The sequence below is a fragment of the Trachemys scripta genome, chromosome 1, assembly GCF_013100865.1.
Source record: "Trachemys scripta elegans isolate TJP31775 chromosome 1, CAS_Tse_1.0, whole genome shotgun sequence".
Lineage (NCBI taxonomy): Eukaryota > Metazoa > Chordata > Testudines > Emydidae > Trachemys > Trachemys scripta.
The window spans coordinates 289,647,771-289,663,072 of record NC_048298.1 but is presented as its reverse complement, the minus strand read 5'-3'; the positions used below and the strand labels follow the sequence as shown (position 1 = coordinate 289,663,072).

Sequence of the window (15,302 nt, the reverse complement as noted above, 5' to 3'; positions counted from 1 at the left end):
CAGATGCGGTCTCCTCATCGCAAAAAAGATATACTGTCATAAGAAAAGTTCGGAGAAGGGCAACTAAAATGGTTAGGGGTTTGGAACGGGTCCCATATGAAGAGAGATTAAAGAGGCTAGGACTTTTCAGCTTGGAAAAGAGGAGACTAAGGGGGGATATGATAGAAGTATATAAAATCATGAGTGGTGTGGAGAAAGTGAAAATAAGGAAAAATTATTTACTTGTTCCCATAATATAAGAACTAAGGGTCACCAAATGAAATTAATGGGCAGCAGGCTTAAAACAAACAAAAGGAATTTCTTCTTCACCCAGCGCACAGTCAACCTGTGGAACTCCTTGCCTGAGGAGGTCATGAAGGCTAGGACTATAAAAGGGTTTAAAAGAGAACTAGATAAATTCATGGTGGTTAAATCCATTAATGGCTATTAGCCTGGATAGGTAAGGAATGGTGTCCCTAGCCTCTGTTTGTCAGAGGGTGGAGATGGATGGCAGGAGAGAGATCACTTGATCATTACCTGTTAGGTTCACTCCCTCTGGGGCACCTGGCATTGGCCACTGTCGGTAGACAGGATACTGGGCTGGATGGGTCTTTGGTCTGACCCAGTATGGCCGTTCTTATGATCTTCTGGGTCTTCTCAACAAGCATATTTGTACCCAGTTAGCTTCTGGCGTTCCATGATCCTGTTCAAATTTGTATACAAACACTCCACTACCCAACCATCACAACCTGCCCCCTATTCTGGGACTCAGGGGACCTGGGTTTTATTCCCAGTCTGCCACTTGCCTGCTGGGTGAACTTGGGTAAGTCACTTCACTTTTCTGTGCCTCTGTTTCCCCACCTGCTAGATGGGGATAATGAAACCAACCTCCTTTATAAATCGTTTTGAGATCTATCTACGGATGACAAGTGAAGCAAAAGAGCTATGTATTACTACTCCACTACTAGGAGCACATTAGCCACTTAGATCTCCAGACCAGACCCTTCAGCCTTTCCCCATGCTGAGTCCTTAGGTATTTAGACATCTAAATACCTTTCAACAATTGGCTCTTGGAACTTAAGCAATGAACAATTTGATTACCTAGCACAGAGTTTCAGAGTAATGGTTTGGACACTGCCTGCTCAGCTGCCTACCACATACACACACCACACAGAGCTATGACAGACTCTACCTTCAATTAGGGACCAAGTTTTTTTTAGACAGACACCCCTAATATGAATATGCATGTACACACACACACACACACATATATATATATATATATATGACCAAACCTTGCAAATATTTATGCAAATAATTAACTTCATATAAGCAGGTGACCTTGTGGAAGTCCTGGCTCCAATGAGTGTACTCCTATGTGCAGACCTAGCTATATACACCTAGGTCTTTGCAGGGCTGTGACTTGTATTAGAGCAGTTGACAGTATTTGAGATCACATATTTTTAAGAAGCAATTTTAAGACATTGTACTAGATTTAAACAGATAATTAAAAAAAAAAAAGTCAACCACCGAGTACCCACAAGTTCTAAAAATAAAAAAGCCGGTATTTTTGAAACTTGCAAAAGAAGTTACCTTTTGAACTGAGGCATTGTATGTCAAGTGGTAGTCTACAGTGAAATTTTACAATCTAGTCAGAAACCACCTTGAAAAACAAGATTTAAAATTAAGTCACTAACATGTCCATAAAACATTGTCCACAAAGTGTTGGGGTTTTTTTAAGTTATGAAAACAATTTATTATTCACTTATGTTTACTTTTTACCTAGTTCCTACAATAAACATAGACTCATCAGTTTCACTTTTACTGCAAGTTGGTTTCACTTTCTGATTGCCAGGGAGCAACATAATATTTTTGTTTACATTCCAGGCCCGATGTCTATATGGTTGGGTTTTTTTGGTTTTCGTTTCGGATTTTTTAAATGGAAAGAACCATGACAATATTTCCATTCATATTACCGGTTTATTTATCTATTTTAAGAATGTGGAGTGTAAGTCTAGCCGGAAACGTCTCTTTAAATCGTAACTACACTGGCAGGTTTCATACTATTTTCAAAAGGAAACCAAACGATCATTAGCAACTCTTATGGTTGGGGAAGACAAGTTATGCGAGCACATTTTCTAGTTTGCAGGGGGAGACAGCATCTTCAGGAAAAGGTACCACAGCCAGCCACGTCCCTGCCCCTTGATTGCCGAGCCCACCATCTGTACTGGTAACGCTTCACCGATGCACCCACCACACAACACGATGCACCCCTTTCACTGCCTAACTTTCACCCAGAGACTCTTCCACTGACAACGGACTTTACAGCCCGCGAGCGACACACGCAGCAGCAGCCGCCCCGCGCTCTCCCTGACCCGCGCCTGTGCACACGGACATTTCGGCCGAAGAAGCCCAGCGTGTCTCGGAGCCACAGAGCAAGGGGGGCAAAGTTTACGCCGAGGGGTTTGCAGCCCGAACAGCCAAGTCCCGGAGCCGGAGCCAAACCCTGCCCAGGCAGGACGGACGAGCCAGTCTCGGGGGGGAGGGCGGGGGGCGAGCTAAGGGAGCTGGCAGCTGAAATCCTGCTCCCCAGAGCCGCCCAGCCGGCAGGCTGTTAACCTGCCCGGCCGCCCCGCGAGCGCAGGCAGAGGCGCCCCCCGTTGCTGGGGGCGCGGACCGGACCTACTCACCGCCAGGGCTCCGCAGCTAACGGTTCGGCGCGGGCAGGGAGTTCCCAATGGCGCAGCTGGAGCAGGGGCGGGGCGGTACCAGCGGCTTTCCCCACCTCTCCCCGCCCCCTCAGCTACCTGCGCGGCGCCTCGACCTGTCCCAGCAGCGCATCACCGCCTCGCGCTGCCGCCCCGCCTCGCTCGCGGAAGCGCGGCCACCACCCTCAGCCTGGGGAAGGGGAGACGCTCACTCAGGAGAGACTCCGTTCCAACACGCACTGCGCCTGCGCTGCGGGAGAGGGGGTGTTTGTCCGCGGAGAAGCACAGGGCGGCAAAGGGAGCGGGGCTGAGGCAGGGCATGGAAAGCCCCGCCCCCTCTCGTTGTCCCTGGTGCTCAGGGGGTTGGTGCCCAGGCGGTGCTGATGCACCAGCAGCCCCTCACTCAGCTCCTCCGTGGAGGGGGAGGACAAATAGCCTGTTGCCTGTTTTTCACTGGCCTCTTTAGTATTCATGGAAAAAGTATGGGAGGCCTACTTCAGCCTTCTCACATCACCCACTGTCTCATCCCTGGAACATCAGGAGAGGGCCAGGGCTCATGTTACTTTGAGCACACTGGTTGCTCTCTATGGCACTCAGAAGCAAGCAGCAGGCACATGCTTATTACAAAAAGAACAGCAGTACTTGTGGCACCTTAGAGACTAACACATTTATTTGAGCATAAGCTTCCATGGGCTACAGCATGAACAGGTGGGAGTTGTCTTACCAACTCTGAGAGGCCAATTAAGTAAGAAAAAAATCAGCCATTACAAACATTGAATCTATCTCCCCTGGTAAGTATTCTCACACTTCTTATCAAACTGTCTGTACTGGGCTATCTTGATTATCACTTCAAAAGTTTTTTTCTCTTACTTAATTGGCCTCTCAGAGTTGGTAAGACAACTCCCATCTTTTCATGTTCTCTGTATGTGTATATATATATATCTCTCCTCAATATATGTTCCATTCTATGCATCCGAAGAAGTGGGCTGTAGCCCATGAAAGCTTATGCTCAAATAAATTTGTTAGTCTCTAGGGTGCCACAAGTACTGCTGTTCTTTTTGCGGCTACAGACTAACACGGCTGCTACTCTGAAACCTGTCATGCTTCTCCCCAGCCACAGTAACTAACAGCTGACACTTCTGGGAAAGGAGTAAAAGTTATGCATCTCCAGTTATTCAGTAGTGTACATGAGGAAAGGAGGTGCTATCCTTTCTTAATACCCACAGTTTTTAAGTGACAGCCTGAATCATGAGCTATGATTATCCCTTGCTTAATGTTTATCTTTTTAGACAATATTATGGGTCAAACTTAACCAGCTACAGTATTTGACTTAGGGCAAGTCTACACTACAAAATAAAGTCGACCTAAGTTACGTCAACATACAGGCACCGCAGTAATTAAATCACTTCTGCATGTCCAAACTACGCTCCTTGTGTTGGTGGTGCATGTCCTCAACTACCACCATTTGCACTGATGCAGAGAGCAATGCACCGTGGGTAGTTATCCCACTGTGCAACTTGCCACCATCTAGCGCAGGGTGTTTTGAGAACATAAGAACAGCCATACTGGGTCAGACCAATGGTCCATTTAGCCCAGTATCCTGTCTTCCAGCAGTGGCCAATGCCAGGTGCCCCAGAGGGAATGAACAGAACACGTAATCATCAAGTGATCCATCTTCTGTCTCCCATTCCCAGCTTCTGGCAAACAGAGGCTAGGGAAACAATATGTGCCCATCATGTCTAATAGCCATTGATGGACCTGTCCTCCATGAACTTATCCAGTTCTTTTTTTAACCCTTTTATTGTATTGGCCTTCACATCCTCTGGCAAAGAGTTCCACAGGTTGACTGTGCATTGTGTGAAGAAATACTTCCTTTTGTTTGTTTTAAACCCGCTGCTATGAATTTCATTTGGTGACCCCTAGTTCTTGTGTTATGAGAAGGACTAAATAAGGAGAAAAGGTTTGCAATGCTTCCTGGGGTCAAATGAGTCATGCAGGGGTGACTAGGAACACGATTTCAACATCCCATGATGCAGTTTTCTCCATTCCATAATTTTATCTGAATCCCATAATTTTTCATGCCTCTTTTCAAAAGCCTTGCAAACCTGTGCGTCCACCATCCATGAAAAGTATGGATCCTGCACAGTTCTGCACTATTGTGATAAACGTTGAGAACATGAGGCACCTGATCTTGCAGTATTTGCGGAGCCTCAGGGAGCATGATGATTCCTTTGAGGCTAGCTTGCTGTGGGACATAGAAAGAAACAATTCAAGGTTGTTGTTGGTATTCACAGAGCAGCTATAGATGGTGGAGCATCAGTTCTGGGCCCGAGAAACAAGCACTGACTTGTAGGATCACATTGTTATGCAGGTATGGGATGACAAGCAGTGGCTGCAGAACTTTTGGATGAGCAAGTCTACATTCCTGGATGTGTGTGCAGAGCTTGCCCCAGCCCTCCAGTGCAGTGACACCAAAATGAGAGCTGGACTGACAGTGGAGAAGCGAGTGACGATCACTGTGTGGGAGCTTGCAATGCCTGATTCCTACTGATCAGTCAGGAATCAATTTGGAATCAGGAAATCTATTGTGGGGGTTGCTGTGATGCAAGTGTGCAGGGCCATTAATCACATCCTGCTCTGAAGGACTGTGATGCTGAGCAATGTACAGGACATTGTGGATAGTTTTGCAGCAATGGGGTTCCCAAACTGCGGTGGGGCGATAAATGGCACCCATATCCCTATTTTGGCGTCAGACCGCCTTGGACAGAGTACATCAACAGAAAGGGCTACTTTTCCATGGTATTGCAAGCACAGGTGGATCACTGGGGATGTTTTACCGACATCAACATGGGATGATCAGGGAAGGTGCATGATGTGTGCCTCTTTAAGAACACAGGCCCATTCAGAAAGTTGCAAATAAGGACTTTCTTTCCAGACCACTGGGGATGTTGAAAGGCCAATAGTGATCCTGCGAGACCTAGCCTACTCCCGTGGCTCATGAAGCTGTACACTGGCCACCTCAACAGCAGCAAGGAGCACTTCAACTACAGGCTCTGCAGGTGCAGAATGACAATTGAATGTGCCTTTAACCATTTGAAAGGCTGCTGGCGCTGTCTACTCATGAGATTAGAACTCATGAAAAAAATATCCCAATGGTTATAGCTGCCTGCTCTGTGCTTCATAATACCTGTGAAGCAAAGGGGGAAAAGTTTCTGTCAGGGTGGAGGGTGGAGGTGCAACAGCTGGCTGCTGATTTTGAGTAGCCAAATACTAGGGCTATAAGAAGAGCTCAATGGGCAGCTGAATAGCTCAGGGAGGCTTTGAAAGACCATTTTAATAGTGAGCCACAGTAATGTGTGTTGCTGTAGGGTGCTCTGCCTGGCATGGGTTTATTTGCACACAGTATGAACCTTGTAATGAGGTGTGTGTGTGCAGTAATATAATATTGCAAATGCACCAATTGCTATTATCTCTGAATGATGTCAGCCCCAGCCAGCATATGTTGTGAAGTAATAAAGATGTATTAAGTTTCCATAAATATACTTTTATTCCAAACCCGTGCAAACAGACATATTTATAACTAAATGAAACTTTATAAATACAGGGGAAAGAATCTTTGAAGGGGAAATAACAGTCATTACCATTTCACAAACAGATACACCAACTATGTCTCTCACAGGTCAGTGTATGTGCAGCTGTGATGGTCTGTACTCTCCCCCGTGGTGAAATGGTAGAATAGTGCAAACATGGAATGGGGAGGTCCTGAATGCAGTTCTCTATGGGCTGCAGAAGGAGGCAAGCATGGGTCTGTTGAACCTGAAGGTCAACAAGAGTCTTCAGCATGTCTGCCACTTGAGAAGTGCTAGCATCTCCTGCTGCACATCTCTCTCCTTTTCCTGTGGTTGTCTCCTCTTCACTCTATTGCTGTCCCTTCTGTCCACAAGGGTGATCCTTCAAGCCCTCTGCTCAGTATCCGAAGCACCAGAGGCTTGCAGGATCTCTTGGAATACGTCATTCCTGTGTCCCCTTCCTTCTCCTCTTTATCTGACTGAGCTGCTCCACTGGTGTGGATGGAGAGACCCTCAAGGCCACATTTCCAGCTGCAAAAAGTACAATGCACAGAGGTACCATTCTGAGTTTATTCACAAGATAAATGGAAACTTGGTATACGGAACTCACTCCCCTTAATCCTCACAAGTTGCAAGCACCACATTCTCACTTGTCCTTGGGATTCATAGAGCACAGCAACAGCCCTAGCCATGGTAAGTTTGGCCTGGGGAGTGTGAGTGGATGAGTTGGGACAATAAAGGGGCTGTAAGGATAAGGCCGTTTCCTGTATCCATATTGTAAGGCCATTAGCTAAGAATCTGGAAGTCACATAGAATCATAAAAAGAACAGGAGTACTTGTGGCACCTTAGAGATTAACAAATTTATTAGAGCATAAGCTTTCGTGGACTACAGCCCACTTCTTTGGATGCATACTTCTTTGGTATGCATCCGAAGAAGTGGGCTGTAGTCCACAAAAGCTTATGCTCTAATAAATTTGTTAATCTCTAAGGTGCCACAAGTACTCCTGTTCTTTTTGCAGATACAGACTAACACGGCTGCTACTCTGAAACCTGTCATAGAATCATAGAATATCAGGGTTGGAAGGGACCTCAGAAAGTCATCTAGTCCAACCTGCTGCTCAAAGCAGGACCACTCCCCAGACAGATTTTTGCCCCCGATGGCCCCCTCAAGGATTAAACTCACAACTCTGGGTTTAGCAGACTAATGCTCAAACCACTGAGCTATCCCTCCTCTCCCATCCAATCTAAATTACATTAAAACAATGTAATAGTAGGCTGTTAAGAAGGAGATTCTGTCCTAATAGCACCCACTATCACCAGATAAATAAACAGATCTTAAGATGGTTAAAGAAAACTTAGTTTGACAGCATTCTGTTTGGCAAGAAATCACTTATCAATAGTTGTGGTTGTGAAATCCTCATTTCTTTATTGTTTTATCTGTATGGTCCCCACTTCTCTATTGTTTGTCTGTATGATCTCTGTTTGGTTCTTTGATTGTTTCTGTCTGTTGCATAATTAATTTTGCTAGGTGTAAATTAATTAAGGTGGTGGGATGATTAGGTTAGAAAATTTTGTTATAATATGTTAGTAAAATTTTCGTATAATGATTGGTTAAGGTTACAGCTAAGCAGGACTCAAGTTTCACTATATAAATTGGGGTCCAAAACGAAGTTCTTTTGGGAACCAACTCCAGGACACAGCCCTAAGATCAGAGCTGCCAGACCGCAACACTCTGCCAATAACACTGTGCAGAAACTGGAGTCCCCCAATTCTGACTGGCCAACAAAAAAAGTTCATCTGTCTTATTGGGAGTGGTGAGCATTGTATGTTTAGCGTGTGCATTCTGTTTTGGTGATTGTTAATAAATAGAGGTTAAGTAGGATATTACTGTGTAAGGCTCTTTCACTGGTAAAAGACCCTATAAACCCGCAAAAGATTAAGCCCTGAGGCCAGAGGGAATGGGTGTTTGCTCTGAGTCCACAGGGAATGGGTGTTTGCCCAGAGCCTGGAGGAGTATAGCCCAGAGCCCAAAGGAATAGAGCCCAGAGCCCATGAAGGGGTAGAGTTAGGTGCCTTTCACCTGGAGCCCTAGGAACTGGGAAAGCTTGGGGGTGCCTAAATTAATCGGGTTATGCCTTGAGCACTAGGAACTAGCAGGGGCGGCTCTAGCTTTTTTGCCGCCCCAAGCACGGCAGGCAGGCAGGCTGCCTTCGGCGGCATGCCTGCAGGAGGTCCACCAGTCCCGCAGATTCTGCGTACCCACCGCCGAATTGCCACCAAATCCACGGGACCGGCGGACCTCCCGCAGGCATGCCGCTGGAGGTAGCCTGACTGCCGCCCTCGCAGGGACCGGCAGGGCCCCCCCCCGTGGTTTGCCGCCCCAGGCATGCACTTGGAGTGCTGGTGCTTGGAGCCGCCGCTGGGAACTACGTAGAGGTGGGTGCCCTAGAGTGTGCAAGTGACAGAGAATTTTGTGTGGGTAACAGGGCGGGGAATAGCTCACCAGAATGAGTATATGCGGATAGAGCAATTGAACTGAATACTGGCACCGTTTTTCACAGGCGGTGGTGATTTTAGCTGTTACTTCACTCCTTAGGGTAACAGAGGCTGAAAGGGAACAGCTCCTGCACACTTCCGGCTACAGGCTGGGGCCATATGCTGCTAGCCTATGTGCTGCAACGGTGCCTGCTGAAGTAATTGCTGAGTGGCATATGAAAGTGTCCTTCTGCAGCAGAAGATATAAGGCAGCTCTCCCCAGAAACCTTTGGCAAAGGATTGCAGACTACCTCCAGGAAAGTTTCGTTGAGATCTCTATGGAGGAGTCACGGGATGTCCCATTGCACATAAACAAATTGTTCTGCAGTTCCCCCTCTGCCTAACTGTACGGAGAATGAGAAGCAGATAGCAACTGTATCTCTATTGCTTATCTCACTACCTCTTCTAGCATGATTAAAAAAGAGTAAATGAACAGATGTGTCCCCACAATATCAAAAGAAACTTGCATACTTATCTGAGGTTCCTTTCCCTGCATCAGGCTCACCCATGTAAGATTGTAGGGACTGGCTCAACCACTTTGGAGTCAAAAACAGGTCCTAGCTTGCTGAGCCACTGGTTCCCCTGGTCGCCTGTCCCCCATACTCCTCCTTTTCCTTGTCCAACACCTCTTCCTCACTGGTCACTCCGGGGACCTGTGACTCTGGCTCCTCCGGAGTATCCACTGGGCTTCTGGGGTAGAGGTGGGGGTGGGGTCTCCGCCCAGGATGGCATGCAGCTCTTTGTAAAAGCAGCATTTCTATGGCTCTGCACCAGATCAACTGTAGCCTCCCTTGCCTTCTGGTACACCTGCCGCAGCTGCTTAGCCTTCATATGCCACTGCTGCGGGTCCTTCTTTGTAGCCCTTCTCCCTCATGCCCTATGCAATCTGCTTGTAGATATCAGCATTTCTAGAACTGGATCAGATCTGTGCCTGCACAGCTTCTTCTCCTTACAGACCCAGGAGATCCAATACCTCCTGTGTACTCCAGGCAGGAGTGCGTCTGCAGCCTGGAGACAGCACGGCCCTAGGTGAGCTCTCCATGCCGAGCAAACAGGAAATGGAATTTCCAAAACTTGCAGGGCTTTACAGGGGAGTATACCTGTTTAGCTGGCTGTCAGGCAGCGGAGTTCAAAACAGTGACCAGAACGGTCACAGTGGCGTATTGTGTGACACCTCCTGGAGGCCACTAAAGTAATTCAGTGTCTACGTCAGGGGTCTCAAACACGCGGCCTGCCATAGCTCCCCTCACCCTCGCCTCCGCCCCGAGCGTGCTGTGTCTCACTCCTCCACCTACCCCCCAGCGCTTCCCACTGCCAACCAGCAGCGTCGTGTCCCGCTCCTCCACCTAACTCCCAGTGCTTCCCACCGCCAACTGGCAGTTTGGCAGCGCTTAGGGCTTTCCAGGAGGGAGAGGGGAGGAGCGGTGATGCGGCGCGCTCAGGGGAGTAGGCAGAGAAGAGGCGGGGCTGGGGTGGGGATTTGGGGAAGGGGTTGGAATGGGGGTGGGGAAGGGGTGGGAAGAGGCGGAGCAGGGATGGGGCCTCATGGAAGGGGTGGAGTGGGGGCAGGGCTGGGGGGAGGGGGGCGCTTTTGTATCTTTGTATGAAAAGGTGTCAGTGATGCGGCCCTCAGGCCAATATACTAGTCCTCATGTGGCCCTCGTGGTGATTTGAGTTTGAGATCCCTGGTCAACACTGACACTGCGTCAACCTAACTACCTAAGCAGTACACCTGTCACAGAGGTGGATTTATTAAATCAGCATAGAGGGCAAGTTACATTGGCGGGAGTAACATTTTAGTGTAGACACTTACAGAGTAAGGTTGATGTAAGCTGACTTGCATCAACCTAACTCTGTAGCGTAGACCAGGCCGTAATGACGTCCTGCAGCTGTGAAGTGCATAGGATAGCAGTCTTAACAATATCTATCTAATTAATTTTAAAAGTGACCCTTTGCTTGCATTACCGCATAGTTCATATCTCCCTTTGTAGTATGAGTACAAAAGACAAGAGCATACTGAAAGAGAATGCATTTTTTCATGTTATGTGTAAATTCCTGATTGCTCCCTGTAGACATGTCATCTAAAACTCATGATTTAGCTGATGTTCTGCCTGCAGACAAAGTATCTCAGGCTGTGATCTATCAGATCTCAAAACTAAACAAAGTCAGGCCTAATCAGTACTTGGATGAGACACCTCCCCAGGTACAGCAGGAAGTGCTGCTGGTGATTCATTAGACAGCATTCATCCCTCTGAGTCAGTACTGAACAACTGCCGTTGCATGATATTAGTGTTACTGTACTGCTGGAAGTGCTGTCTTTTGATGATGCAAAAAAATCAGGTCTTCACCCACTAATATTATTGAGAGATCCCTAAGAGTATGTCCTGGCCCATTTGGAGCCTTGATCACCCTAAATTCCCCATGCAGTTTCAAAGGACATCAGTTGTTTAACAGAACAGAACACCATGCAAGTCAAGACAGTAGATTAAGAATATTGTATATTTGTATAAGAATACTATATATTCTTAATCTACTGTCCTACCATGTATAATGTTATGTGCTATTAAGCAACTGCTGACTTCCCCGCCCCCACGTCCCCAGTTGTTGGTAAAGTGAAGCAGTTTGCATAGTGCTTTGGGATTCTATACAATTCTGCCCTCTCCTACAAGGCAAACTACAGTAGAGACTCAGCTGAACAGTCACTCAAACTGACAATATTAAGTGACCGGAAAACCTGAGGGACCAATACAAAGGCCATGGTCATCTATTTTTTGTGCACGCACTAATAGATTTATTTTTCCAAAACCAGCGGATTAGACAAAGCTGAGGTAAGGTTGAGATCATTTATTTGGCCAACCAGCCTATCCAGGTCTCAGCAGGTTCCAGAGAACTGGCCAAGAGTTCTTCCCTTCATCCATTAGGGGACTTGCCAAAAGGGGCCCAAAAGGCAGAATCTCTTATATAACATAGCTAAATAACTCAGAGGAAGAAATCTGTTTTTAGTTTCTAGGAGACTCTCAGTGAGCACCCAAGTGTTAATGGTGAATAGTTGGAAACTGAATATTATAGGTGAGCCCAGCAAAGGACACCTCAATCAACGATTAATAGGGTATGACTCATTGTTTTCCCCCCATCAGATGCATTCTTGATTGCTACAGTAAAGCCTCCCTTCTGTGGCTCTCCTCCCTTTAGTAAACAAAAGGGTACTTTCTCCAGAGAATTCTGAAACCTTAGCTAGGCAAAAATATTATTATTTCACATGTGTATTATGGTAGCACCAGTCAGGATTGGGGTTCCCTGTGGTAACTTTAAAATATAGAATACTGGAACAAGTCCTACCCTCCTGTTCTCTTCATCTTCATGGGGAATGGGGACAACCTCCAATTCGAAAGATAAAATAAAAAACATATAACGCAGCAGAGGGTTTGAGTTTTAGGGTTCTGCAGGCATTCCTATGCTCAGCAGAACAGCTGATAGAAGGAGCCCTGCCCTTCTGCAGACCTTACATAGCTAGGTAGAACAGGAGTACTTGTGGCACCTTAGAGACTAACAAATTTATTAGAGCATAAGCTTTCGTGGACTACAGCCCACTTCTTCGGATGCATATAGAATGGAACATATAATGAGGAGATATATATACACACATACAGAGAGCATAAACAGGTGGGAGTTGTCTTACCAACTCTGAGAGGCCAATTAATTAAGAGAAAAAAAACTTTTGAAGTGATAATCAAGCTAGCCGAGTACAGACAGTGTGATAAGAAGTGTGAGAGTACTTACAAGGGGAGATAGAGTCAACGTTTGTAATGGCTCAGCCATTCCCAGTCCTTATTCAAACCGGAGTTTGAATTAGCTAGGTAGGATGCTTGTAGTGCATGTACATATAAGCAGGGAAAGAGGCCAGTCATGGTAGTAGCAGCTCTGCTGTTGTCACAAGGGATTCCCTGCACATGTAAGGAATTATGTGTTAGTAGCATTGAAAACTATCTGCATGGAAATATCATACTGATAATAGTAACTCATTACTCAAAGTCCCATCTATTATTTCCCCCTGTTAAGTTTAAAAGGTAATGCTCTTTATCACTCATATGTGTAAGACCCACTAAGCATTTACTTCAAAAATAGGAAATAATTAGGGCTGTTGATTAATCGCAGTTAACTCGCGCGATTAACTCAACAAAATTAATCGTGATTAAAAAAATTAAGCGTGATTAATCACATTTTTAATCACACTGTTAAACAATACAATGCCAATTGAAATTTATTAAATATTTTGGATGTTTTTCTACACTTTCATGTACACCTATACCTCGATATAATGCCACCCAATATAACATGAATTCGGATATAACGCGGTAAAGCAGTGCTCCAGGGGAGCAGGGCTGCGCACTCCAGTGGATCAAAGCAAGTTCAATACAACGCAGTTTCACCTATAACACGGTAAGATTTTTTGGCTCCCGAGGACAGCATTATATCGAGGTAGAGGTGTATATTGTATTCTGTGTTGTAATTGAAATCAAAGTGTATATTATTTTTGATTACAAATATTTGCACTGTAAAAATGATAAAAGAAATAGTATTTTTCAGTTCACTTCATAGGAGTACTGTAGTGCAATCTCTTTGTCGTGAAAGTGCAACTTACAAATGTAGATTTATTTTTGTTATGTAACTGCACTCAAAAACAAACAATGTAAAACTTCAGCGCCCACAAGTCCACTCAGTCCTACTTCTTGTTCAGCCAATCGCTAAAATACGTTTGTTTACATTTACAGGAGATAATGCTGCCCTCTTCTTATTTACAATGTCACCAAAAAGAGAGAATAGGCATTTGCATAGCCAGCATTGCAAGATATTTACATGCCATATATGCTAAACATTCATATGCCCCTTCATGCTTCGGCCACCATTCCAGAGGACATGCTTCCATGCTGATGATGCTCATTAAAAAAATAATGCATTAATTAAATTTGTGACTGAACTTCTTGGGGGAGAACTGTATATCTCCTGCTCTGTGTTTTATCTGCATTCTGCCTATGTATCATGTTACATGATGATGATGACCCAGCACATGTTGTTCATTTTAAGAACACTTTCACTGCAGATTTGACAAAACGCAAAGAAGGTACCAATGTGAGATTTCTAAAGATAGCTACAGCACTCAACCCAAGGTTTAAGAATCTGAAGTGCCTTCCAAAATCTGAGAGGGACAAGGTGTGGAGCATGCTTTCAGTTGTCTTAAAAGAGCAACACTGCGATGCGGAAACTACAAAACCTGACCACCAAAAAAGAAAATCAACCTTCTGCTGGTGGCATCTGCCTCAAATGATGAAAATTAACATGCGTTGGTCTGCTCTGCTTTGGATTGTTATCAAGCAGAACCCATCATCAGCATGGACACATGTCCCCTGGAATGGTGGTTGAAGCATGAAGGGACATACGAATTTTTAGCACATCTGTCACAAATATCTTGCAGCGCTGGCTACAACAGTACCATGAGTACACCTATTCTTACTTTCAGGTGACATTGTAAATAAGAAGCAGGCAGCATTATCTCCTGCAAATGTAAACAAACTTGTTTGTCTGAGTGATTAGCTGAACAAAAAGTAGGACTGAGGGGACTTGCAGGCGCTAACATTTTACATTGTTTTATTTTTGAATGAGTTTTTTTGTACATAATTCTACATTTGTAAGTTCCACTTTCATGATAAAGATATTGCACTACAGTACTTGCATTAGGTGAATTGAAAAATACTATTTCTTTTGTTTTTTTACAGTGCAAATACTTGTAATCAAAAACAAGTATAAAGTGAGCACTGTACACTTTGTATTCTGTGTTGTAATTGAAATCAATGTATTTGAAAATGTAGAAAACATACAAAAATAGTTAAAGAAATAGTATTCTATTATGATTAACAGTGAGATTAATCACAATTAATTATTTTAATCGCGTGATTAATCGTGATTAATTTTTTTAATCGGGTGATTAATCACGATTATTTTTTTTAATCGCTTGACAGTCCTAGAAATAATGTATGAAAATAGATGCTTTAAACGACAAGCACTGCTCAGCAGTAACAGTTTATGTGCTGAATAAGTTCTAATTGTCTTGTGTTATTAAAAAAATTGTGGAGAACTTAGTGGTCATGAAACTGACGGTCAGCTCTGGGTCTTCACAGGCATATGTCATCTTCATCCAGACCCGAATCACCCTTGCCATATTTGTCCAGGTGAGAAGGCTATGACAGCAAACAGAGCTGTAAACAGGGGAGTTTGAGTGGGAGTTTGGGGGAAGACTAAGAGAGGAAGGCAGAGGATCAGACAGGCTAGTGAAGGGAGTGTGCAGTGTTCTAGCAGTGTTTTGGTGCTTGTTGGGGATTTGTTTTGCTGTGGGTGGTGGTGTTTTGGTTTGGTTTGTGTTTCCCAGATTTACAGGATTTAGGTGAGAAGGCTATGACAGATACAGAGGCAGCAGTGGTAGTGACCCAAGCAGTGGAAAACACAGTGAAGATG

The 15,302-nt window shown here is 45.0% G+C and overlaps 1 protein-coding gene across 3 annotated transcripts in view; it reads right to left on the bottom strand.

Annotated features, from left to right (window-relative positions):
- The window catches only part of FNDC3A (fibronectin type III domain containing 3A), a 189,667-nt gene extending 186,731 nt beyond the window's left edge, over positions 1-2,936 (bottom strand). Inside the window, exons 1-2 of one of the 3 annotated variants that reach the window (XM_034758503.1) lie at positions 2,670-2,687; positions 1,573-1,642 (exon numbers count right to left, since the gene is read on the bottom strand). The gene's annotated coding sequence lies outside the window, so the exon portion shown is untranslated. Of the gene's footprint in view, positions 1-1,572; positions 1,643-2,669; positions 2,701-2,786 lie in introns of those variants that run through there. The other 2 variants (XM_034758505.1, XM_034758502.1) reach the window with 2 other exon arrangements.
- Positions 2,937-15,302: the final 12,366 nt, after the last annotated feature.